The sequence below is a fragment of the Monodelphis domestica genome, chromosome 6 (genome assembly GCF_027887165.1).
Source record: "Monodelphis domestica isolate mMonDom1 chromosome 6, mMonDom1.pri, whole genome shotgun sequence".
Lineage (NCBI taxonomy): Eukaryota > Metazoa > Chordata > Mammalia > Didelphimorphia > Didelphidae > Monodelphis > Monodelphis domestica.
In genome coordinates, this window is record NC_077232.1 from 124,927,954 (window position 1) to 124,954,317 (window position 26,364).

The following is a 26,364-nucleotide window of genomic DNA, read 5'->3' on the forward strand; positions in this document are numbered from 1 at the left end:
GTTCCACATACCTTCTTTAAAAAAAAAAAAAAAAACCTTACCTGCCATCTTAAAGCCAATACTGTGTGTTGGTTCCAAGGTAGAAGAGTGGTATGAGAATGAGGGTTAAATGGCTTACCCAGAGTCACAGGGCTAGGAAGCATTTGAACCTAAGACCTCCTGCCTTCAAGCCTGGCTCTCAATCCATTAAGCCATCCCCATCCTTTCTGATGAATAAAAATTTCAGCCTTAGAGCTATCCTGATTATTTTACAACTTTACTACTAGACAAGGATATTCCCCCATCAGAATATCTTCAGTTGTAATCATCACAATACTTGCCTCTGAGCTACATGTTTTCTTGTTCTTGGTAGCTGAAACAACTCCAAAGTAAATTATTAAATTAATGCTATTATTTTATTTATTTATATGAATTAATAAAACTAATAATTTAACTAATTATTAAATTATTCTCTGGAAAAGTTCAGATATTTCTTCAGTAACTTTCCATTAGATGTTCAATATATGATAGAAGCAGGCATTTTGGAGTAGAATAATTTAGTTCATCTTGATTCTACAAATGGTAGGTATTTGACTTCATACACATTGCACTGGCATGAAAAGGTCACCATTTTACAGACCACCTAATCAACTCTTAGAAGAAAAAGCAAGTTGTATTCCAAAGAGAAAATAGTATTCTTTGTCACTTTTTAGATAGATTTCTCCTTATAATATTGGTTGTTTGTAGGCTAAATTATGTAGTGAAATTATTGAAGAAAATATAAATGAAGTAGAAGATCATGCCACTCACAACTAAAATAATATTCACATAAGTACATCAATAGATATTTAAAAGTTTCAAGTATATATGCGTGTGTATTCTTGACTGAATACATACAGGTCTTTGAGGGATTACATTTAAATGGTTAGATGTTTGTACTATTTTGAGGCCAGGCACTGTTTCATCTTTTTCTTTGTATCCAGGCAAAACACAGTATCCAATACCTAATGGGTGCTTAATAAGTTCTTGCTGATTGGTTGGGACAGGGAATGAACGAGGAAGAAGCAATGTTGCATAATATGATCAGTTGAGAGTGAATTCCTTATAAAATATGACAAAAATGCTGAAAAAGCACTTAGATATAGAATTTTCATGAATGTTCAGTTCTCTGGGTATAGTTTTTTTAAAAAGGCTAGTGGAAGGATAGAGTCACAATGATGGAACGGAGGCAGCTTTTTGCCTTCAGCTCCTTAACCTCACCTACAAAATATCAAATTTTGATAAAGAAAGCCAAGAAAAACTCACAATGAGTCATTTTTCCAGCCCAGGGCAACTTGGGAAAATTGGTCTATAAATACTGGGGCAGGGACTGACCAGGATTGGCAGTGGCAGAAGTCCTGGCAAGGGAGATTTCTACCATCCAGGGGCAATAAGAGAACTGAATACCAGAGCATGAAACACCTAGGCATAAATTCCAGAGGCTCCCTATGCTAACAATGGGAGTAGGAACAGGTGCCATGTGGTGACTCTGTCTATTGCCGATTACCCACTTCTGGATCACAGTTCCAGTGAAGAGAGGATGATTATGAGAGATCAGAGGTCCTACTTCAAGGAACAAGGAACAAATTCCAGAAACATAACTGTGTGACTCTGAGTCCAAGAGCAGAGTAGGGAACCAATTTTAACTTTTAGCCCAGCACATGTCTGCATTGGAATAAACCATGACAGGAGAGCAAAACCAAAGGAAAATTCTGAACCTTCTGAAGAACTTGCAGTGGGCTAAAAGTGATTGAGTTTAGCAGCAAACTATGAAAACTCAACTATACAAAAGCCAAGAGACCCAAACTTGGTTCAGGAACTAAGAGTGCAACAAACATACATATCCTCAGATCACACCCCTTCAAAAGCACCAAAAATTTATAAATCCCCAGACTAGAGTTATGAAAGGAGGACATAAAATAGCAGAAATTCAAGCCAGTCATCTCCCCAGAAGTTATCAAGCCCAACAGTACCATACAGTCTAGAGCAAAAATGAGCAAAATGAGAAAAAAAAATGAGCAAACAAACAAAAAAAAAAGAACCTGACCATAAAATGTTTCTATGGTGACAGGGAAGTCCAAGACACAAACACAGTAAAAGACAATGATTTAAAAATATCTATAAAGCTTTAAAGAAAAATTTAGTAAAGGCTAGTTTAAAGGAACTTGATAATACAGCAATCAGCTGCCTCCATACTCAAATACACAGTTGTTAGGAACAAAGTAAACACCAAAGTAGGATTAAAAAATAAGAATACATAACCTTTATATCAGCTCCGACCTAAACAGTTTAAACAAACTATTTCTTTAAATCATGTAAATTGACTAAATTAAAGGCATAAATTCTTTTTCCATTTCATGGAGTTAACTGATGCAAAGCTGTCATTAAACAGAAATGTAAAATGAACCAAGAACAAAACTTCAGCCACTGCAACAGCTATCTCTTGTCAACTGAAGAGACATACAATTCAAAGATTAATACCAGTTAATATTACAAGAAAAACACAGAAAATTACACATTAAGAGTAGTCTCCACTTATAAAATAAGTAAAATTTAAACAATTGGGATAGCCGGACTTGACATCTAGCTAAACTAGATCTTCCCAACAGCATTTGTAGATAAAATTTGAAGAACAGAGATACAAAATAAAATGTTTTGGTAGTTTTGTTTAATAATATATTATAACAAGTTGTCATATAATCTTAGTAGTGATGATAGTAGAATGATCATATTTAGAAAAAGCATCTGGAAAGGTCAACAAATCTGGTGCCAAAAACCCAGTCATGAATCGGCCACTTACTAGCTCTATTATTGTTTAGTCATTTCCAGTTTGCCTGATTCTTCATGACTCCTCTTGGGGTTTTCTTGGCAAAGATATTACCTTCTCCAGCCCACTTTACAGATGAGGAAACTGAGGCAGATAGGGTTGATTTGTCTAGGACCCCAGAGCTAGTGTCTGAGGCCAGACTTGAAATAAATGAGATTTCCTGACTCCAGGCCCAGAATTCCATTTACTATACTACCTAGCTATCCTTACTAGTTCTGACATCCCTTCAAATTGTTGGAAACAGCTATCATGGTACCCTGAATCTTCTCTTCTACAGATTAAACATCATGAAATCCTTCCACTGCTCCTCATATATTAGAAGCTCAAGGTCATCCTGGTTACCTACTGCTGGGTACCATCCTGTCAATGACTTTCTTAAAATATAATGGCTAGAATTTAATGATAGTCTGTATGTGGTCAGACAAGGGCAGAATATAATGAGACAATCACCTCCATGGTCCTGAGTAGCAATTTTTAATGCTCCTTAAGATCTTATTATTAGGTTTTTTCTTGCCATGTCATTAAGTTGACTCATATTGAGTTTACATCTCATTAATATGCCCATATATTTTTCAGATAAAAAAATCACCCCATATTTGATCTTGTACTTATGAAGTTAATTTTTTGTAGATTATAAAGCCAGCTTTATATTTGCTTCTACTAAATTTGATCCTCGTGGATTCAGCCTAATACTCTAGCCTGTTGAGATCTGCTAAAACAGCCATTTTTTACATATTTTGTAGCTTTATGTTATCTACAAGTTTCATAAGCATTAGTATATATACTTTTAGCCACAACATTGATGGGGGGGAGCTAATTTGCACAAGACCAATAATGGATCCCTAGTACTCTATACTTGAGATATCCCTAAAAATTGATATCAAAGCATTAAGGTCTAAACTTTGGGTTTGGCTATTTGATTAGTTCCAAATATAGCTAATATTTATTACCTATAACATATTTGTCTATTTTGTATATAAGATTAGATTCTCCATATTTATTAGCATGAAAAATTCTGTAAAATGCTAAAATCTAAATAATTTATATCTATACTATTACATCTTGTAACACATATTTAAAAAAAAAGATTTGTCCTATTCTTGTTGAAGCCATAAAATCCCTTAATAATTTATTCCTCCTCATTCTAAATGTCCACTAACTATTTTTAATATCACATTCAAGAATTTTAATAGGATTCTAAGTCAAACTCACTGGAACATAGTTTACAATCTCTATTCTCTTCTCTGTTTTTTTTTAATGGATAAATTTGCCCTTTAGCCATAGAACAATCATACTGGCCTACCTGCTGTTCTTCATGCTTAGCACTTCATCTTTCATTCCTGTGCCAATATACTGACTGTGTCATGATCTCTCTACTGACTTCCATTTCCCATTATTCCTACTTTCCTTCAAAATTCAGTTCAAATGCTGTTTTATACATGATGCCTTTCCTACCATTTTAACTGCAAGTACACAGAATCATTTTATATATGTGGGTCTCATGGGGGGGGTGGGTCTCTTTCCCAATCAACACTTGGACTAGTAAGTCAGGTCCATTGCTTCACTTTTAGTAGGGCTCTAGAGTTAACACTGAGAGAGGTAGTTCTACTATAATAAATTATGAGATTCTAAATATCAGTTTCCCCAAATATCAATTGCCAGCTAACACTTACAATATCAATTGATCAGTTGATCTTTCCTCAGTATCAATGAATAAACATCAATTGGCATTTACAAAGGGATATTTACTGAAAGGATATAGCAAGAACCAAAGTACAAAAATAACTGAAACTGAGGGTGCATTCTCTTCCACCACCTTAGTCTCTGGAGGAAGGACTCACACTAAAATGGTTTGTACTAAATATTCCCACCTCCAAATTCACTTATTTGGAGGGAAGGGATTATATAACATATGGACAAGTTTCTCCCTAGCAAAGTACAATATAACATCTGCTAGAATGATTCAGAGAGTATAGGTTGAGGCAAAAATTTTGGATATCATGGCCAATGCAGAAATTTGTTTTGCTTGGCCTTACAGGTTTGTAAAGGTTTTTTTTTCCTTGATTTTCTCATTGAAAGTATATGGGGAATAAGAAAGAGATAATGTGTTGCTGAAAATAAAATATTTTAAGATATCCAATAAAAATTCAATCAAGGTTCCCCATGAGTATGTTTTATTTGAGGATCTTTGGAAAAATAAAATCTTAAGCCTAAAATAAGATCCATTAGTAATAGAATTTTAGAATCAAAGATAGGCTGGTAGAGAAATATTTTGCAGTAAGTAGACTTTTTGGCACCTATCAAATTATGTCACATGAGCAATAATCTATAGGGACTATCTTTTGCCTTTACTTATATTCCCAATTCTTAGTTCAGTGTCTGAACTAGAGTATGTGTTTAATAAATATTTATTGATTGAATGGCTCTTCAACATAAAGTCCTAGGTCTAGCCATCTATCTACCCATACCTTTTACTTCACTGGGTAGATTTACACACTTGGTGTCTCCAATACTCGTTCACCTAAGATCAAGACAGAAATATATCAAAGAGAAAAAAATAGCAGCCCTATGTGTTCATAATTACATGGCAACAATGAGAAGAAGTTCTCTAACTGGTACTAAAATAACAGCATTCCTTCTCCCTCCTCACTTGAAAGCTACCAAAGAGAGATTTTTTTCATTCATGCCCTTTGAATTCAAAATCACTTTCAGCTCATCAGTCAACCAAAAGATGTTTAAACATAACATAATACAGTAGAGACCATGCTATGCTCTACAAGAATAGTTGAATGAAAGTGGAGGCTGTATAACCATATTGGGGGAGAGATGTTGGGATACTCTTTGAGAGCTCCTATTAAGATATGGGTTGGATTAGATGGCTTTTAAGGTAACTTCCTCCTGAAATTCTGTTTCATCAATGTGGGTACTCTCTACCTGCACAGATCAAAGTGCCCCACACCTTTTCATCTTTTGCAATTCTTACTCACAGAATTTCTGCCTAATATGATAGGAGCCTTTTCCTAGGGTAGTACATTAACTACATTTTCTATATACCTATTATATGTGTATCCTTGCATATACATAAACACACACCTATACATAATCCTCTATTCTTTTTCAATTAAGGTTTTTACTCCTTCCTTTCTTTAGATCAAACATTGACAAAAAAAATAAATAAACTCAATATATTATGACATACTAAAGCCATCTTTATGATACTTCATAATGCCACATTATACTGACTAATCAATGGTGGGAACAATCAGATGAGCAATGGGGATATAAAGAAAACCCAAACATTGTCCTTCCCTTAAAAGAACTCATATGCTGATAGAGAAACTCACAGAGTTATTTCTTAAAATTATATTTCTCCTAATTTAGCAAAATAAGTCATACTGAATGAAATTTTTCATTATCTTCTATAGGTAATTTCTTTAGCTGGGTAGGCATAAAATAAGGCACTCTAATGTTTATTAACACATTCATTGCTGTCATCTATTAGTAATAATAACTAACAGTTATATATTATTTTAAAATTTATAAAGAACTTTAGACAAATTGTCTTGTTTGAACTAAATAGGTAGGTTAAGTAAGATGAAATTATCATCCCCATTTTGTATATGAGCAAAATAAGACTGAGAGAAATGTATTGCCCATGGTTACATAGTTCTTATGTGTCAGAAGTAAGATTCAAACCTGGATCTTTCCTAACAAAGTCAAGCATTCTTTCTACTACATCTTGCAATTTTTACTGTTATAGAATAACTTTTAAGAGAAATATGCTTTAAAGCAATGGTTTTTAACCTTTTTTGTGTCTCATAGTCTAGTAAAGCATATGAACCCCTTCTCAAAATATTTTTGAATACATGAAATAAATGTAAATGTGTCAAATAAAATACAAAAAATTACAAAGGACACAAATTACATTTAAATAAATGAGTAAATCTTTTCTCATCTGTGTCTATGGACCACCCTATTTCCAGGTAAAAAACTCCTGTTTAAGGGCACTAGATCACCACTTGTCAATGGATTATACCCCTCACTTTATTTTGCCTCAAGCTTTATATTCTAAATAAAGGGTTTTCCTGATATGAGCTAGTATATAATCTCAAAGCTGATTCTTTTCATCATGGACCAACTCTCCAGCATATATTTTCATATATTAGCATATATTTTCATATTAGCAACAAATTCTTCAAATTAAAGTAACTTCTGAAATACTCTGAAGAACATTTGAGAACATTTATATCACTTTGCATCAAGGTTTTAGGGCTCAAGGGGACCTTAAATATCAATATTCTAATCATCCCTCCTTCCCCTTTTCTGACAACTTATTTTTTAGCAGATAAGAAAACCAGGACCTCAGATCATTTTTTGTTGTACCAAAAGTAATAGGGCTAATTAGAGACAGAGATCAGAACCAGACATGAGGTTTTGTGTTTAATGCTCTTTCCACTAAATAAATGGAATGGGAATGTTTGTCATAGAATGTTCTTTGCATTATGGTATAACTTTTCTAGTTCTTTTTTGTTGCATCCTCAGGTATAGTTCATATATACTGAATAAAGTTAAACTTATTTCCCATCTATTTCACTTCATAATAGGAGGTAAATTATCTAGATCATCATCAACTCTTCCATAACTGGTCATGAAATCCCATAACAAACAGATTATTAGAGGTTTTCTCTGAGCAGTCACTGTCCCTTCTAGGATAATAGAATTTAGTCCAACCTCTTCATTTTACATATGAAGAAACTGAGGGCTGGAGGGTTTAAGTGACTTCTGTAGGGTCAGTAAGAACATAGCTGACATGTAAAATTCAGGTCTTTGGATTTCAAGTACACCACACTGTGCTGCTGCCTCTCTGGATCCATGCCTACTAGTATGTTTGTAAAGTTGATGAATATAGTGTAGCAATCCTTATTGTTGCTTCTAGCATCTCTTTGTCATATCTCCCCCAAAGAAAAGTTGCTCTGCTTGGTACTGAGCCATGCTCTGAAATCCCCATATGACCCTGGAACTTCACCTTTGGCATGTGCTCTAACAAGTCCAAGAAGCCTTTAACCAAATGGAGTTTTAACATCAATGGAGAATAGCAAAATGTCCTAATATTTCTAGGCATGATTTTTGCCTATTTTCTTTAAAATGATAAGAACCCTCAAATTTTGAAGGTGTGTCCTAGCTTCACACTCCTTATATTAAATAAAATCTGATGCAAAGATCTGAGAAGACTATCCAATCTGCTTATGAATGTCAGCAGGTATTCCACAAGGCATGAGGGAGGAAGATAGTTTTTGCTATAGCACTGAGTTTTCTATAACAACTCAAAAATTGGAGCAAAGCAGTATATTCTTGGCTTCCCTGGGTCTCCCTGACCCACATCTGGGATTTCAAAGTCTATTTTAATCAGTTTCTAAGGGAATCATTTCTCTTCAGCATTTCCTCTATTCATTTTCATGATGAAGATGGAACCATCTTCACTCTTTAGCACCTGTTTAGCTATAACTTGATTGATTTGCATCAAATGCCATAATTTTTCCTAATTAGAAAATGACACATCCCTGTGGAAAAAGTTGTGTTTTAAATCTGGTCTTTTGAAAGAAAAAAAAATCCTTCTGGTTAATTAAATACTAAGTCAACATTTACATAAGTAATATTTAAGTACACACACTGCCTATTCTTCCCTATCATTATTAATAATCCTTGGGATTTTCTAAGGCTTTTCTTATTAGTTGTTTCATCTCTAGAAACTAGTATAATATCCTAAATATGGCATTTCAAATAACCTATGTACTCTGTCATATAATGGAAATTTATCTGCAATTTCTTGAATTTATCAAATTATGCTCTTGTCCTTGATTAAAATGAAAAATTTTACCCACCTCTGAAAGAGCAGGCTGAGTATTAGAAAGAACCTTTAAATTGTAATTACTATGAAAATGGCCATCAATTAAACAAAAGCCTCAAATCCAGATGTAAAACCAGGAGAGGTCCTCATTAATAAACAGCAGGGAAGAAATGGTATCTTAATTGGCTTCAGAAACATCACAATTAAAAAGTCTCAGGGCCTGAACATTTTGCTAAATGTAGCAAATGAAGTAAATGTAAAATGAACCTGATGTAAAATCACATCAGATTGCTTGTCATCTTAGGGAGGGGTAAAGGAGGGGAAAAAATTGGCACTAAAATTTTTTAAATGAATGTTAACAATTGTTTTTACATGTAATTGTAGGGGAAATAAAATATCATTAAAAATAATATTAAAATGACCTTGAGTATGAGCATAGGATTTAGAGCTAACAGGTAATTATTGAACTGGATAGCATTTAAGGCCCCTTCTGAATAATTACAAAATTGTGTGGATCACCTAGTCCAATCCCTTCACTTTATAAATGAAGAATCTGAAATCTAATGAGGTAACGTGACTTAACCCCAATTCACAGAGGAAATGAGCAGCAGAATCAAGATTCATCTCCAAGTCCTCAGCTTCTCAGTAGGAGGAACCATGCATATGGAAATACAGATAAACTGAGAGGTTGTTTAAACTGACTCTGAAATATCTTTGAGTAGTTCTCATTGTTAAGTCTTGCTAAATGTAAATCTTCACTTGCCTTTGATATAACTGTTGTCTGGAATAAATCAACCACCCAAAAAGTATATGACACCACTTTAACAGCCTCCCAGACTTTAACTCAGGGCCATGACTAAGGCTTATTATAATAGAGGCAAGATGGGTTCGTACCCCACACCATCCTCTCAAACTGAGAGAAGGAGGCAGGGGAGGGAAGAAGAGAGGGAGAGAAATTTACAAAATGGACTATTTATTGCTCTAAAATAAATTCTGTTAAATGTTGCTTTGAAAACATTTGTTAAAAGCAATGGAGATTTTATGTTGTTCTGTCTTTTAAAAAAAAATTGTATTCTTATTTCTTTATGGCTCTCTTAACAGACCAAACCAGCCTGTTCTCTCTTTTCTTTTACCATGATTTTCTTTTCTGGATCATATGTAGATGCAATTTCTAATAATTGTTTTCTGACATTTTGTGATCCATCTTTTCTCCCTCCCCTCTTCCCTAAGATGGCAGATAATATGATGTAAGTTATACATGTTCTATTATGTGACACATATTTCCACATTCATTGTGTTATGAAAGAAGACCTATATATCACTTAAACAAGAAAAAAAAACTCATGAAGGAAATAAAGTGAAAAATGGTATGCTTCCATCAGCATTCAGACTCCACTGATTTCATCTATAACAATATAGCCCTTTCATCCATGGGTCTGTATGAGTTACAAACCAGCCTATTTTCTAAAACTGTTTCTAAGAAAAAGTTTCTGTAAATTTTCTCAGAAACAGAATAATGATTCTATTCTAATTAAACCTTTCAAAGTATCTCAGAAACTATGAAGTGCTAAACCTCTTCCCTTTATTCTTTTTATTTGTGAATCATCAGTAATTATAGGTGACATGAATTAGTTTAAGTTTACCCAAGTGCAACAAGAATGTTGACATAATATTAGTATTTTTGAAATCACAAACTGATCAACTAAAATTACTGGCTTCTACCCAGTTTCCTTAGAGAAACTATAACAGGTTCTTGGAAATATGTAAAAATGTTTATTCCTAGAGCAAATATGGAAGCATTCTCCAAATATTAGAGCATTCTCAAAAGTTTGTCTGGCAAACAGAAATTAAATCTTAGGAAAGTCAGTTCTTGCATTTAAATTTTTTACTTCCATTTTGAATCATATCTACAGTCAGAGTTATCAAAATTCAGATTGAGCCATTTCTATTTGAAAACAAAATAACCACCTCACAGAAGCCAGAGCCTTTCCCGAAAAAATAATGGAATCTTTTTCATATGTTTTGGATATAATTTATATATACATGTTATCTTCTCCAATAGGATGCAAGCTTGAAGCCACAACTTGTGTCTTTATATACCTACCACTAAGCACATAATGCTTTTAATGACTATTATTCTTATTAACTGGTTGATTGAATTATGTGATGTTAGAGAAGGAAAAGAAAATGTAAAAGATTTAAAATCCATTCACATTTCTATTCAATATACAATATTCAAATATACAATACATTTTAAATATGGCAACAGTGTAGATTATGTTAAAATATGCTAACATTCAATCCTTTCTTATGATATGCAGTGATGAGATTAAAATAGAAATGTTTTCATGAAAACTGGCTTTGCTTTCTAATAGTGTTTAATTTACATTTTATTTTAGTTACTACTTTTATCATCTTTAATGCATCAGTTTGATTAAAGCTAAAGATACAGAATTCTTTATGATAGTATTCTTCCTTAAAGTGAATTTTTATCATTGCTTATTTGTCCTTATTTATGATGCGTTCTCATCACTTGCTTTCTTTTCCTTTGATTTTAATTTTAAGTCACAGGGGGCCTATTAAGACCAAGAGGCTCAAGGCTTACATTTGAGCATAGGAGGCAGCTAACAACACACTTTCCCAGATCTTGAGGAAGGTGGAGCTTTTGCTACAATTAAAATTACCTTGAGAGACTGATTTGGGGATAAAAATATATGTTTATTGATTATAGCAGGTTTATTGGTTAGGTCAATAAAGCAATAAAGGTCTCAATGGCTCTCTTGGGACCAAGGATGACAAGAGCTAGATCAGGCAGTTTAATAAATAGATTTTTACAGGTTCATTACTCAGCTATTCCCTTGGCTTTCTCAAGACATCTTTAACTGGTGATAGGGTAATTAAGAAATGGTCCATCAACCTACCCACCCCTCTGGATTCCCATAAGTAGACAGGTCATGTACATAGGGAAAGAACCCTTCTCCCCTTCATTTATTAACCAAATTCTGTTTAAAAGGAAGATATTTCTTGGAAGTCCCAAGGACAAAGAAAATGCAAAAATCAGCAGATTAGATGATATCTCTGACCCAGATCCCAAACACAGTAGTACAGGGTAATGCTCCCTAATATATGGAAAATAATATAATATATAAAAAATAAATTCTCACATTTTCATCTGGTATGCTGTTTACAAAAGTTAGAATCAAGTATTTCCCCCCACTGCTATAAATAATCTATGTAGCTTCAAGGAGAAGAATGCACATATAAAGTAGAGGGACAGATAAGGATAAGGGTATCAGCTTTGTTCAACTTCTCTACTGTTCTGTGCTAGTCTAGAATCCTAGATTCTAGGCTTCAGAGCACCAATGTGGCAAAACATTGTCCAGCTATAGAAGTGATACTTTTCTTCTTCTTCCATTCCTACTATTACATAGTAAATCCTTTATTGTGCCTTTTTAAAAAAGTATACATTTAGGTATACATATACATATCCAAAAAGTATACATTATAAAAAGTATACATTCCCTCAATTGGAGAATAGATGAACAAATTAAGATATGTGATTGCAATGGAATGCTATTGGGCCATAAGAGATGACAAACAAGATGATCCACACACAAAAATAAGAAAACTGAAAAGTTTTAAAGTGATGAACCCAACCAAGGAGAATGTTGTACATAGTAACCACAAAAATGTATGATTGTCAACTGGAATGACTTAACTATTATCAACAAAGCAAGGATCCAGGACAACCCCAAGGGACTTAGGACAAAAAAGGATATCCATTGCCAGAGAAGAAGCCGATAGAGTCTGAAGGAGATTGAAACATACCATTCTTCCCTTTATTTCCTCCATTTATTTTTTCTATAGTGTAAGCAATAAATCTTATTTCACAACATAACAAATGGGGAAATATGTATTATATAATAATATATGTAAAATTTGTGTCATGTTACTTGCCTTCATGGATATGGGGAAAGAGTGAGAGGGAGAAGGAAACAATAAATAAACATTGTTATTGTATTCCTCTAAATAGGAAAGAAATTAGTAAAAATGTAACATAATTATTCTACCTGCCTAAGATTCCTTGTCATGATGAGTACCAGTATTTTGATAACCTATCTTCGTTCTCTTTTCCTTACATTTACTTTTGTCATTCATAGGTCAAAGAAAAATAGCAGCTAGGTAGCCCAGTAGGTGGTAGGCTAGACTTCGAAGACATGAATTTTCATACTGCCCTAAACTCCAGCCAGGGGTACCTGGCAAGATATTAAACCTTCTCAGTCTTAGTTCACTCATCTATAAATGGAGGGGGTTAGAGTCAGTAGCCTCTGAAGTACCTTTCAAGCCCCAAATCTATGATCCTAGGAAACCACTAGATTTGACCTGACAGAAGATCTTATTGCTAAGTTGTCAGGAATGTGCGAGACTTATTTAGGAAGCACAGAAGCCACTTCCATGAAGACATGAAGATCAACTACATGGCATTAATTTTTTAAACCCTTACCTTCCTTTTATAATCAATACTGTGTATTCACTTCAAGACAGAAGAGCAGTAAGGGCTAGGCAATAGGCATTCAATGATTTGCCCAGGGTAACAGAGCTAGGAAATGTTTGAGACCAAATTTGACCCAGGTCTACCCAAATTCAGGCATTTACTCTGCAACCCAGCTGACCCCCTTCCTTTCTTAAAATACTGATTTTAACAACTAAAAAAAATGGAAATTGATACTGGATCACAATTGTCCTCCTTCTGTTACCTAGTTTTGCTTTAGTTTTCATGGAATATCCTCTTTTCATGGAATATCTTCTCAAGGAGTTTTGTTTATAGGTATTGCGGTGGGGCAAGTATCAACTGTGTCCAAACAAAAGATCAATAACTTATTTAAGTGTCAGAAAGGTTAAAGCCCATATGAGCTGACGTTTTTGATAACTGCTAAAAGAAATTCATTAGTGCTTTTGAAAGTTATTTTAAGGGCAAGAAGATCAAGGAAGGAATAAAATCTATGACTGGGATAGATGGGAAGATGTTAATAAGCAAAGAGAGGACTTTTATTAAGCATTTATTATGTACCAGACACTGTTTTCAGAGAGAAGGAAAAACTTGTTCATTTCCATTTTGCTTCAATTTTCTCTATCAAAAAGAATTGATAGGGGGAAGCTGGATAGCTCAGTGGATTGAGAGCCAGGCCTAGAGATGGGAGGTCCTGAGTTCAAATTTGGCCTCAGACACTCCCCAGCTATGTGACCCTGGACAAGTCACTTGACCCCCATTACCTAGCCCTTACCACTCTTCTGCCTTGGAGCCAATACATAGTATTGACTCCAAGATGGAAGGTAAGGGTTTAAAAAAAAAAAGAATTGATAGATATAAAGTAGGTCGTGACATCTGAAGAAATGTTAATCAGTGACTTGATGTCAGCCTAGAAGGAAGTAGTTAATGGAGTCCTTAAGGAATCTATACAGCCTTGTTTCATTCAACATTTTTATCAATTACTTGAATGAAAGCATATATGTATTTTTTTAATCTTTATATGACTTAATGTTAAGAGTGATTGTTAATACAGAGAATGATAGAATCTATAACCAAAACAGGTTAAAATAATTAACAAGTTAAAACTTAATGGTAATGAATATAATGTCCTGTCCTTGGGTTAAAAAACAACTATACAGTAGATTAGTTGGGTGTGATTTGCCAATAGTGCATATTTTAAAAGACCTACAGATTATTATAAATATCAAAATCAATCTGAGCCCATAATATGATATGGTAGCATTAAAAGAAGCATATTTGATCAAATTATGGCTGGACTGACATATTTAACAGATATTTAACAACTGAAGCTTGTATGGAAGGGAAATAAGGATAGTGAAGAGACTCAAAAGGATGTCATATCAGGTTTGATTGAAGTAATTGTGTATTTTTAGTCTGAATAATAGTAAACATAGTAGGAATATGATGATTATCTTCAAAAGGAAGAAAAGATTACTTAATAGTTATTCTGCTTGCCCCTATGAGAGAAAGTTAGAATCAGCAAATAGTAATTGCAAGGAAAGAGATTTAAATTCAACACAGAGAAAAACTTCAGAACTATTAGAAAAGTCCAAAAATGGGTTGGGCTGCCTGGATAAATAATCCCTGGAAGTCATGAAGCAAAGATAGATGACAACTCATTAGGGATATTTAGGTGAGATTTATACTTTGAGCCAGGACTTGACTAGGGGAACTCTGATGTCCCTTCCAATTAGAAGTCAAGTTTATTATTTATCTAAAGATTTTTATTAAAATTCTGTGAAAATGCCCTATTTAGCAAACATTCATTAACAGATTTTCTTTTTCACTCTCTAAGCTTTCTCAAATGGAAAAGCATGTTGTAAAAAAGAGCTTTTTTATGAAGGCTAGGTAATGCCACAAGATTTCTCTCTCCCAATTTAATCTTCCTCTTTCAGCAAAAATCCCGTGACTTCAAAAAAAGGCAAGCTAAGAACTTATGTTTCCTTGCTGTGGTATCTAACACAAAGCCAGTTGTGCCCTTCTGATGGTTCCTTCAGTCAATTGTATGAGTAAGCTTCTCCAGGCTTCTGCACTTTGCTTTATTCTCTGCATTGAATAACCTTTGAATTTGAGGGACTTATAATTTAGGGCTGCTTTTTTGCAATATCCCCCATGAGGCCTCAGAAAAAAATTTTTATAAACCCTTAAGAACTGTGTGTTTTTGCTGTAATCCTTGATTGGTCCTTATGGTTAGGGACTCAACTGCCTAGAAAGTAAAGAATGAACATTCTGGTGAAACATTCATGAAGGTTTGTTGCTTGTTTAGAAGTTGTTTAGCAATTAGGAAAATGATTTTGTAATTCCTTGAAGTTAGAAACTAGTATACTAATGACAGAATTCCATTAGTGGTAAGGGGCTGAAATTCCTATGAAATATAAATATTGACACATACTACTTAATGAATTCTTTAAAAATAAAAACACCTTTTCCCTTCTCTCTTAGAATCAACACTAAATGTCATTTCCAAGGGGAAAAAAAGTGGTAAGGGTTGGGCAATAGGGGTTAAGTGACTTGCCCAGGATCACACAGGTAGGACAGGTAGGAAAGGTGCATTTGAAACCTCTCATCTCCAGGTCTAACATTCTATCCTCAAAGCTGCCTTAGTGGCCCTTACTTAATGAATTCTTGAATAATGATGAATGATTTGAAGTCAGTTATTCTGCTAATATACTTTTAGACCAGGTAATTTAAATATAACAGGACATTGGCAAAAATCCAATTCCAAATTCCATTTATTCCAATTAACTGGAAAATGCTGTCCAAAAAAATCAAAATAAAATCTCACTTGGAAATTGATATGATATTTCAGTCATGTTTAAGATTTGGTTTAAGACTTTAGGATTCCAACAAGGGAAGCACTACATATTTGCTTCTATCATCTGCAGTTGAAAGGGAATCTTGGCAACCATCTAATGCAACCTCCTTATTTTTTCAGAAAGGAAAATGTTCTGAAATGAGAAATTACTTGCCCAAAGATACTGGTGACAGAGCTAGGATTCAAACCCAAATTCTCAGTCCAAATCCAATGTTGCTTTCATTATATCAATTCAATTTGCCTCTTCTCTTACGCTTTTGGGTGGGTTTTCCCCCTGTTATATGTGTTCAAGTAGAAAAAATGTGGTAAGTAAACCTAACTATATTCAACCCAACCCATTAGTTTAATTTTATACTGTACACTGGGTTAAAAAAAAAAAGGTTAGATATCAAAGATGGCTCATGCAAAAGAAGCAGGAAGATGGCAGAAACTTAGAGGCAATTTGTATACCAGAAAGAATCAGAGAACTCAGGTTTCAATTCTGAATCTTCTGACTGCCCCTTTGAGCTTGTCACTTCAAGTCCCTTCACCAAGATGAGTTTCAGTCGCATCTATAATGTGAAGGGGTAGCACTTTCTAATTCTAAATCCTGTGATTTTTGTGACCTAGTATGGCAAGATTAGCTATGTAGCTATGTAACTGTGTGCCAGTCACTTCATCTCTTTGGGGCTCAGTTTCTGTACCCATAAAATAATAATATTCGATAAGATCATCTTTAAGGTTCCTTTCAATTCTAGAGCCCATTACCTTACAAATATTTGGAGAAAAGGAACAGGAAATGCATGCAAAATAGACTACAAAATATGCACATGCCTTCGATCTGTCTCTTGATTTTATCTACAAAAAAAGATCTCTTGGACAGGCTTTTCAAACTTATAGGTACCCTAAATACAGCAACTCAGCTGTTAGGCATGTTTTGTTAATTGTTAAGTCAAAGTCCTTTAGGAGCCATCATAAGGGAAAAAACACTAATTTCTTGTGATTTGATCTAAGTTTTACCAATGTAAAAATGTATTCCTTGGCACAATGAAATTTTTGCTATTTATTGGTAGCTGATACTGCTCAGCTGTGCAAAATTGAGCTGCAAAAACATTGCTTCCGTTGGGGATTAAAGGGATTTTATGGAATCTTCCAAAAAGCACGGTTATCTCAGATCACATTTTTATCACAAGGAATTGCCACAGACATATTTTCAATTGAGAGCATATGTCGTTTTATTTCATTACTTGATGTTAGACATTCAGGGATTGTGTGAGATTTATCTACCATACTTGTTATTTCAGTATAAAGAGAGCTTTCCAAGGATTTCTATAGCTAAACTGTGCTAATGTTTTCTAGGGGTAATGTAATCCTAAACATGTATTGAAATAAACCGCAGTTCACAGAAAAGATGAATTCCAAATAAAAATGTAGTGACACTAAGACCATATTGAATTTATAGATATTATCCTAGTTAGAAAATCAGGATATATAAATTCAGTCACTTCTTATCTCTAATAATGATACATCTGGTCTCTAGACTCTGAAGCAGATCTCTTCTTCTGGCTTAGGTATTTTGGCATTGATAATGTTGATGAAAAAATACTGTTGGACTTCTTGTACAATTAAATATGAACATTAATATTTTAATTCCTAAAGTATTTCCATTTTGCATTTCTAACTAGCAATCATTTTATCTTGAAAAAAAAAATAACTTGCTGTCTGGTATGGAATTAATATTAACAGAAATGCATTTTCATATTTCTTTTGATGGGTAAAGTTGAGAATGGTAAGATCTCTTTAAAAACACTTTTTAAAATGTCAGAGTTCCATCTAGTGGTCAAATTGTGTGTAATCCTATCATGTATCTGGGGAAGGTGATTTGTTAAAAAATTCATAAAATGACCACTGATAGGAATGAACCTTAGAGGTCATCAAAATTCACTGTCCTGAGTATAGCTATTAGGAGAAATTAAGCCTAGAACAATGAAGTGATTGGCCCATGTACACAAGTTAACATCAGAACTAATACGACGTTAGCCTCAACTTACCATTTTGACCTTTCCTCCCACCACTTCCCTTTTATTTCCAGCCAAATGGCACTATTCTTCATTCCCTGTTCACACATCACACATCCTATTTAAACATCTTTGCTCATACCTCTCTGCCTAAAATATTCACCTTGTCCACCTAAGCTTTACCTATCTTATTCCCACATATTCTTCAAAGACCCAATCACATATTATCTCTTGTCCTCACATGCATAGCCTGAACTAATCCCTTCCTCCTCATAACTCCCATAGCACTTTGTACTTCTCATCTTTCACTTTTATATTTTATCTCATTTCCTGTGTCCCTATATGTGTTATCTCCCTTAATAGATTAGGAATTCCATGAGTTCAAGGCAATGGCACATTGTAAATCACAAAGTAGGTGCTATCATTCAGCCCTCATCCTCCCACCTTTTCTCTGTACATTTCATGATTGCCTTTTCTTTCTGTCTCTTTCAAAGAATCAAGTATACTGCCTTATTACTTAAAGTAAATACTCCTTGAATGAATTACTAGAATACCAATTAACTCAGAACCTTACAGAAAAATAATAAATAGGCTTTTCAGGATTTTTTGAGGTGGGGGTGTCAGTTTTATTTCATGTTTAAGAAAGAATATCATGGCTAGTGTGTGGGTGTGTATGTGTGTTGCTCTTGTAGCTTACGTGTCTGAGAGAGACCACACATAAAGTTTTTGAAGCAAAAAGCAATATGATTTTGGTGTTATTCAAAAACTGGGTTACAAAATGCTTTTTATTGAATGCCACATATGTGGTAGTCATCTTTTCTTTTTGGCCATTTTCATAAAATGATTGCTTTTCAGGCACAAATTTTATGATGATTAATGTTTTCATTATCATTAAGGTCACAACCTACAGTATATAATTACATTGCATTTTTTCTGGAAGCATTCCTCTAAAATTAAAAAAAAATCATGAAAGCCATCATCATAAATACAATCAATTCTACAGTACCCACTGTGGGACTTTGCTCCCTCTTAGACTGATGAGAGCTGGGGACCAAAGTGTTTGATCTTCACCCCCTTCCTTTCCTCTTGCAGAATAAGGAGATCTGTGTAAATGTGTAGAATTGATGTTCCCCAGTAATAGTCTCTTTGTTGCTAGATTCTCTTGGGGCTAAAGTAGTATGCAAATAAAGGTGTTATATTATTACCACTTTCTTTAGTTCCTCACAGAGTGAAAAAGCCCCAAACTTAATTTTTATATCCCCTTGAAACATTAAAACCATATTAGGAGCACAAATGGTATGTAAATCCATAATTCTACATATTCAAGCCATTTTACTGAATTACAAAAATAGCTCATGCTTAGGATTTTCCCTACCAATTTGCCTCTTTTTCCCTGAAATCCAGGATAAGCATATTAACTTTCTGATAGTTATCATATCCCGTATCTTCTCATCTGACCTGTCTTCCTTATCGGTCCACTATGCTAACTTTGGGAACATCTACTTCAATGTTGTAACATCTTTCATAGCTTAATCCATTCTACTTTCCATCTGTAGCTCTGCTTGGTTTCAGCGCTACAAAGCATTGGTGCCCTTCTCAGAATAAGCTCATCCCCTAAAATGTGCTGCAAATTCAGCACTGAATATTCAACACCTTTCCAACTCCCTCAGCCTCTTCCTCCTTCCAAAGCTTTCCTTGATAGGAGGCTGGGACCTGGACTTTCCAGCTAACTTCCCACTTACCGTCTGCTTGGTTTTGACATGATGCCCTTTTACTAAGTATGCACTGGTGTCCTATACATCCACTTTGAAGCTTTTGTGAGTGTGTTGTCTTCCCTATTAAATTATAAGCTCCTTGAGGGCAGGACTATCTTTCTTTTTTCTGATTTGTATCCCCAGACCTTAGTGTGATGCCTGGCATATGGCAGGTACCTAATAAACGTTTATTGTATTATTACACTGTAGACTGATTTCATCATCAATTAACTACTATTTCAGAGGCCTTTTCCCAAAAAATCCAAGCAAGCAGAAATGGAGAAGGAGTGTGTTCCAGGCATAGAAGATAGTCTATATAGATACATAGAGGTGAAAAGAGTCTGGTGTGAAATTATTGGTCACATATTATTCTGGTTTAGCTGGAATGTAGAATTTGTAATGGGGCATACTGTGAAATAAAGATGAAAAGATAGTTTGGAGCCAGATTATGGAGCTCTCTGAAATGCCTGGCCTATATTTTGTGATTTGGGAATCATTGAAAGCTATTGAACAAAAGAGGCATTGTTAGACGTGTACTTGGGGGAGGTCATTTTGTAATATTTGAGAAGAATAGATTCTACAATAATAATCTAAATTAAAGGTGATGATGGTCTGAATTTTAGTGATATAATAGATGCAAACAATATTATGGAGATGGCATCTAGAGGATTTAATCACAGATTAGATGTGAGTGAGGGAAAAGACAAAGATATTTCTGAAATTTCAAGCCTGTATTAGTGGAAAGATCGTACCTTCAATAGCAGTAAGGCAATAGAAATAAGGAGATTTGAAGAGAAGAGTTCCACTTTGCATGCACTAAGCTTGAGGTGCCAGATAGCCAGAGCCTAAAGGACAAATTTGAACTGGATATATGGATTCTAGATTCAAATAGCCAAACAGATCTATGATCTCTTTAACTCAGCAACTCACCAGAGATTAGCAATCTCAACCTAACCTTGCCAGTTCATCCTGTGGGACTCTTACCCAGGATCTATACTTACCACACGAACTCCAGTCAGTATGCTAAAAAGGCCTTCCTTGATTTCTCATTGCAATCTAGTGTTCTTTAGAGTTCTTATTAGTTATGAGTTGTAGTTTGTTAGGTGTCATAGGATTCTCCATTGCCCTCTATGTTATGTTCATTATTGATTCTTTAGAAGCATTTGTATTCTATGGTTTGCTGCCATATGATGACATCGATAAAATATTGGTATTAAAAAGATGAGCCTCTGCTTTCAAGGAAAATTTGGTATCAGTAAAGGAGTTTTACAATTTCCTAAAGGTGATCTAGTCTGCTCATCTCCTCTTCCTCCTGTTCAATTTTCAGCGTCCAACTAATTGTCTCACATTGTCAAAGAAAAAAATTTTAGTATTCTACTTAGTGTTTTTATGCTCAAATCTGAAATAATTTTATTAAATTTAACATTAACTAAAGCTTTTTTTTAACCTTGAAGAAAGAAGTATTTAGTTAACATATTCCCCCATTATTTCCATCATAACTTTATCCAAGATGATTTAAGGTAACATTTATCAGAGTCTTGAACAAGGAAAAGGTATGTTAAAGACACTTGGGAATTAATAGTTGACTAAATGAATCACCATCCTATTTCTGCATAGATCACTCCCCTCAATACCTATTTAAATAAAGCAACTTTCTTCCATTAGTAGATATCAACGTGTTTTCTCAGTGGAGAAGAATGGAGCATAATGTCAATCATAGGCAACAATATTAACAAGACAAGTTATTCTTCGTTAAAAAAACTGGGTACCAACCTTAACATATTTCCCTGAGAAAAACCTTTTTATCCTCAACCTCTTACCTACCTTTCCAAGAGTCTTTCCCCAGAACTCTGGAAAAGGAAAATATTTCTTAACATTTTCAGTTTTACTGGAAAGTTGATTTTTAATATATTTCTACATTTACTATCTGTACCAGACAGACATATTGATGGACAAGCTTTAAAGGGTATCCATCCAAATGCATGTTAAAATTCAGGCAGTAATTATTCTTCATCTGCTTGATCTTCATCTCCTTTCTGGATGAAAGGACAAACCAGACTCCTTTGAGTGATTACAGATCTCCTCCAAGAGACTCTATAGCATTTGGAGATTGATCCAATTAATATAATGTTCTCCATAAACAGTAGCATCTGGAGGACATCACCAGGAAATTCTTCCTGGACCTAGAATCTCTGCTGGATCTCCTTCACAGTGACAAATATCTTTGGCAAGCATAAACCTCTTTGTTTCATGCCTTCCTTGGTGCATATTATCAGAGGGCCATTGCACAGAGGTATTTCTTTTGTTCTGTCTTCAAGAAGTCTTGAATTAATTTGATGTATAGAAAGGAAACAACTTATTATAAAAGAAGGTATGAGAACTAGTATCTACCAGGGTCAGAAAGCCAGGGGAAGCGAGAACAATTAGCAGTGTCAGAAGCTAGAGGAAGGTCAAAGAAGGATAAAGACTAATCGATTATTGGTTTTGCTAGTAAGAGGTCATTAGACCATTCCTATGAGAGAAGGTTTAAGAATTGGAATAAAGTTGATATGATAATGTGTTTAATTAGAGCAGTAAGTGGTAGCCACACAGCATGGTAGAAGATAAGGAAACTGAGTAAGAAGAAAGATCTATTTGATGAAAGGTCATTGAAGTCCATAGTTAAAGTTTTAGAAATAATCGATTTTTAGAAAGGGAAAGGACTTGCTTCATGCTAGTTAATGACAAAGTTAGAAGCCAAACCCTAGGTCTCCTGATTTGCCAGTTGAGTGCTTTTTCTACTAAACATACTCACTTGCCTTCAACTTGATATGAGAAACAATTGGGAAGCATTGTCTTCTATAGATTTTTACCAGCTAAACGTAAAGAAACTCATTGTCTTTAAGCAAACGAAGGCAAAGAAAAAATTCTGACATGTACCCAATAGTTATATAGAGAGGCAAAGCTAACCCTAAAAACTTTTAGGAAAAAATAGCAATAATATGAATAAAATGTTATGCATACTAAAAGACAAACCATGCAAACAAGTCAGAATTATGAATCATTTCTATAATCCATAAAGTAAATGCTATGATTTGCTTGGTAGGAAAGGAAAGGGAGTGTTTCATGAAGTCCAGTGTGTAAAAGTATATCCTTACTATGCCTTACATATATTGTCAGTTTTCTGAAATCTAGATTTCACTTTTCCTAAATGCCTGATCCTGAGCTTTGCGCATGATAGGTACTCAATAAACGCTATTGACTTCATCATTGACTTAGCAGTTAGCAATTGATCAACTTGAAAATTCCATCTCTGTCAGTTACAGCTGCTTAATCCCGCTAGAGACTCCTTAAAATTTACTAAACCAGTTTTGCCACTTAGTATATCCTAATTACCCCCCAGAGGAATTGCCAGCTATCAAAAAAGTGTCTAGTTCACAATGGGGTGTCTGTTAAAATTGTGGAAGCTGAAGAATTCCCTTGACCCTAATCACAGTCTGACATAATATTGTTTCCTGCCCTACTCAATCAAGCAGCCTGGAACCAAGCTGTTACTCTGTTCCTGTCTTTGAAAACATAAGCTGCTAAAACAGTGAACCTTAGGAAATGGGACAAAGCAAAAACAAGGCCAAGGACCCAGTGACAAGACTTTTTCCAAGAAAATACAATTTCTGCTCTTAATTGATAATGGACATTTTGACAATTCTCTGGTATTCATTTTAGTTTAATCAGAATTATGAGCTTCAAAGAAGGCTGCCTTTATTTAATTCTGTATTGAGGCTTATATGATATGTATCTCATTCATATTCAATAAACATTTATTATGTACTTCCTATGTGCTAGGTGCTGGAATATTTCAAACGAGACTTTCTGATCTTAAGTAAATCTATAGATTATTGTTCTCCAACAATTTTTTGTGACTTTGTCATTCTCATCCCTACCCTTACTCTTTCCCAGGTTCTACATGCTTTAACTCCATCCTGCAAATAGGATCTAAATCGTCATAACTAATGAAAGAATAAAAGGAATGAAGAGATAAAAACAGTAATTAGTAAATTTAATTACAACTTGAAATTTTCCTGAGATCATATATTATTGTGTATACTGTGGATAGGCACAAAATAAATGGGAATCAAATAAAAATATATCTTTGCTTCTCCATGCTTATTCCAGCGGAGTGTCTTGGGAAACATGAGGTCAGTCCCTATCACATCATGCTATGGGCCCTTACTCATGTAAGGGATTTTGAGGACAGAGTCTAGATTGTCAAAATCACACTTGTTTGAAGGAGTGTCAAAAAGTTACTAAAATGGAAGGGTTGTGGAAGAAAAAAAAAAGGTGATATTATTTTTATAAGTAATCATATTTATCGGAATGGTTTTTAGTGAGGATCTTGTCACTTCTGTCATTAGTGTTAGCATTTAGGATTTTAAAATATGTTGTTACTTCCATGGAGCCATGGGGGTGTGGGGGTAGAGCCAAGATGGCGGCTTAGTAGCAGCAAAAGCTGAAACCACCTTGACAATTCTTCTAATCCACAGAGCCATGATCTCATTGATGTAGATACAGACCCCAACCAGTATAGATTGCAAACCATTTATGCCTTCTTTTCCATTTTATTCTTATCTCAGGTCTTTACATAATTTTTTTTTGGTGTAAAGGCTTGCCAAGACTCTTTCAGGGCTGCTCATTAACCTTTGGTGTTCTACCTACCTAACACCCAGTTTTCATCTGTAACTCTAAGAAGCAGCCTTGCCCCAGTAAACCCATCTGGGCAGATGGGCTAAATCCAGTTGAGGGTAAGTGACATGCCCCGAACCGGTCAGTGAGTGAGGAGGAGGTCTGCCCCAAACACGTGAAGACTTCCCCTGGTAGAATGGGTAGATGAGAACAATTTGTTCCAGCAACATTGAAGGCAGCAGAAGCAGGCACTGTGAGGGCTTAGGGCTTGGTCAGGCATCAAAGACTAGTGGCCATCTACTTCATCCCAAGCCATCACCAGTCAGCCTGCCTTTTGTCTTGCCACTAGACTTTAATGACTATAGAATAGAGAGTGAGGCTGTCTGAGCAACTCTGCCCCACTTAAATCCAATTTATGTTTGTTAAGATATCACCCTTGGATGTCCTTGGTCCTCTTAGAAAACAAAGGACAAACAACAACATACATCTGAATGGCTCCTCCAAAATGTTCATGGTACCTAGCCTCTAGGGCTTTTTGTCTTGACTGCTACAGTTTTAGATTCCCAATGTTTCTAACATTTCTCCTGTGTAGCATTGACATTTAAAGTTTTTGAACCCTCTGCTAAGTTTTCCTCCTACCCTCTTCTAGTTCCCTTCTCTTAGTACTTATTATTTAGGTCTAATCACTGAGTCCTTAGCCATGCAAATTAGCATAGCCCCTGAAGACTGAGCCCTGAAAAGAACTAGGCTAGATCTTAAAAATAATCCTATGCATGAATAAGATTTTTAATTAAAAGTGAAACTATGATCCACACATCTAACAACAATTCACAATTCTGTATCGCTCTAAGTTAAAAAAATAAATAAAACACCACAACATTCTAGGAGGCAAAGTAAGAGACCCTATTGGCGAAGACATGGCACATGTGCAGAGCTGTCACTTGGGGAGACTGCCCAAGGACATTTTTTGCTTTCCCCCACTCCTTTGTCTAGACTCCCCAAACCAGCACTTCCTCCCTCAGCTCTCTCCAGTAATGCTGGGGCTCACAAAGAGCTGGAATTTTCCCAATTTTCCCTCTCGGCACCTGACCTCCAAAAAAGGTTCACCACTGCTCATGGTATAGAAGATTTGGAGTCAGAAGACTTAAATTTAAAGCCTACCTTAACCATTTATCATAGGTATGACCTCGACAAATGATTTCTCTTCTTTGGGTTTCAGTTTCCTCACCTAAAATAAAAAGGGTGTAATGACTTTTCTCTCTATGAAGCCTTCCAACTCAAAAGTTAATGATACTAAATGGGTATTGCTACCTTTTGTCCCTCATTTATTAATGAGGAAATCAAATCTAACAGAGGCTAACATGAGTAGCCAGATAGCTAGCAATAATTGATAGATATTCTGAACAATTCGCCCTTATAATAGGCATACCAGTCATCAATTCACTATTTCCTTCATTTATCCAAAAATGAATTTTTATCTCTAGATAAGCAGACAAATAGTTATTTTCAAGATTTCACCAGTATATGTAAACATGCACACAGTGTGAATAACTCTCAGAGCAGTTGTTTAGTGCACTGCACAAATGAGGTCACTGTCATAGGTTCAAACCCCACCTTACCTAGTTAGCTTTTCTTTGTATTATTATCAGACCGATCCTACTTTCTCAAGCCAATCTATTTTCTATTCTTATACATAATTTTCTTATCTCAATTTATGAGGAACCACGTAAGTCATTATCCCTCTCTTAAATACTCCCTATGCTCTCTTGGCCAAATGATGTCTTCTAATACTTTAAAATTGTCTGTTCCATAAGGTCTTCTCAAGCAAACTTCTAGATCCAATTATTCCAAAAGTCCTCCAAGTATCATGTGTGGCTTGATACTGTTTTATGCT

General features: G+C 34.8%; 1 protein-coding gene across 1 annotated transcript in view; it reads left to right on the plus strand.

The window, feature by feature from the left end:
• Positions 1 to 26,364, plus strand: part of NWD2 (NACHT and WD repeat domain containing 2) — a 187,551-nt gene that overhangs the window by 110,625 nt on the left and 50,562 nt on the right. The window lies entirely within an intron of this gene.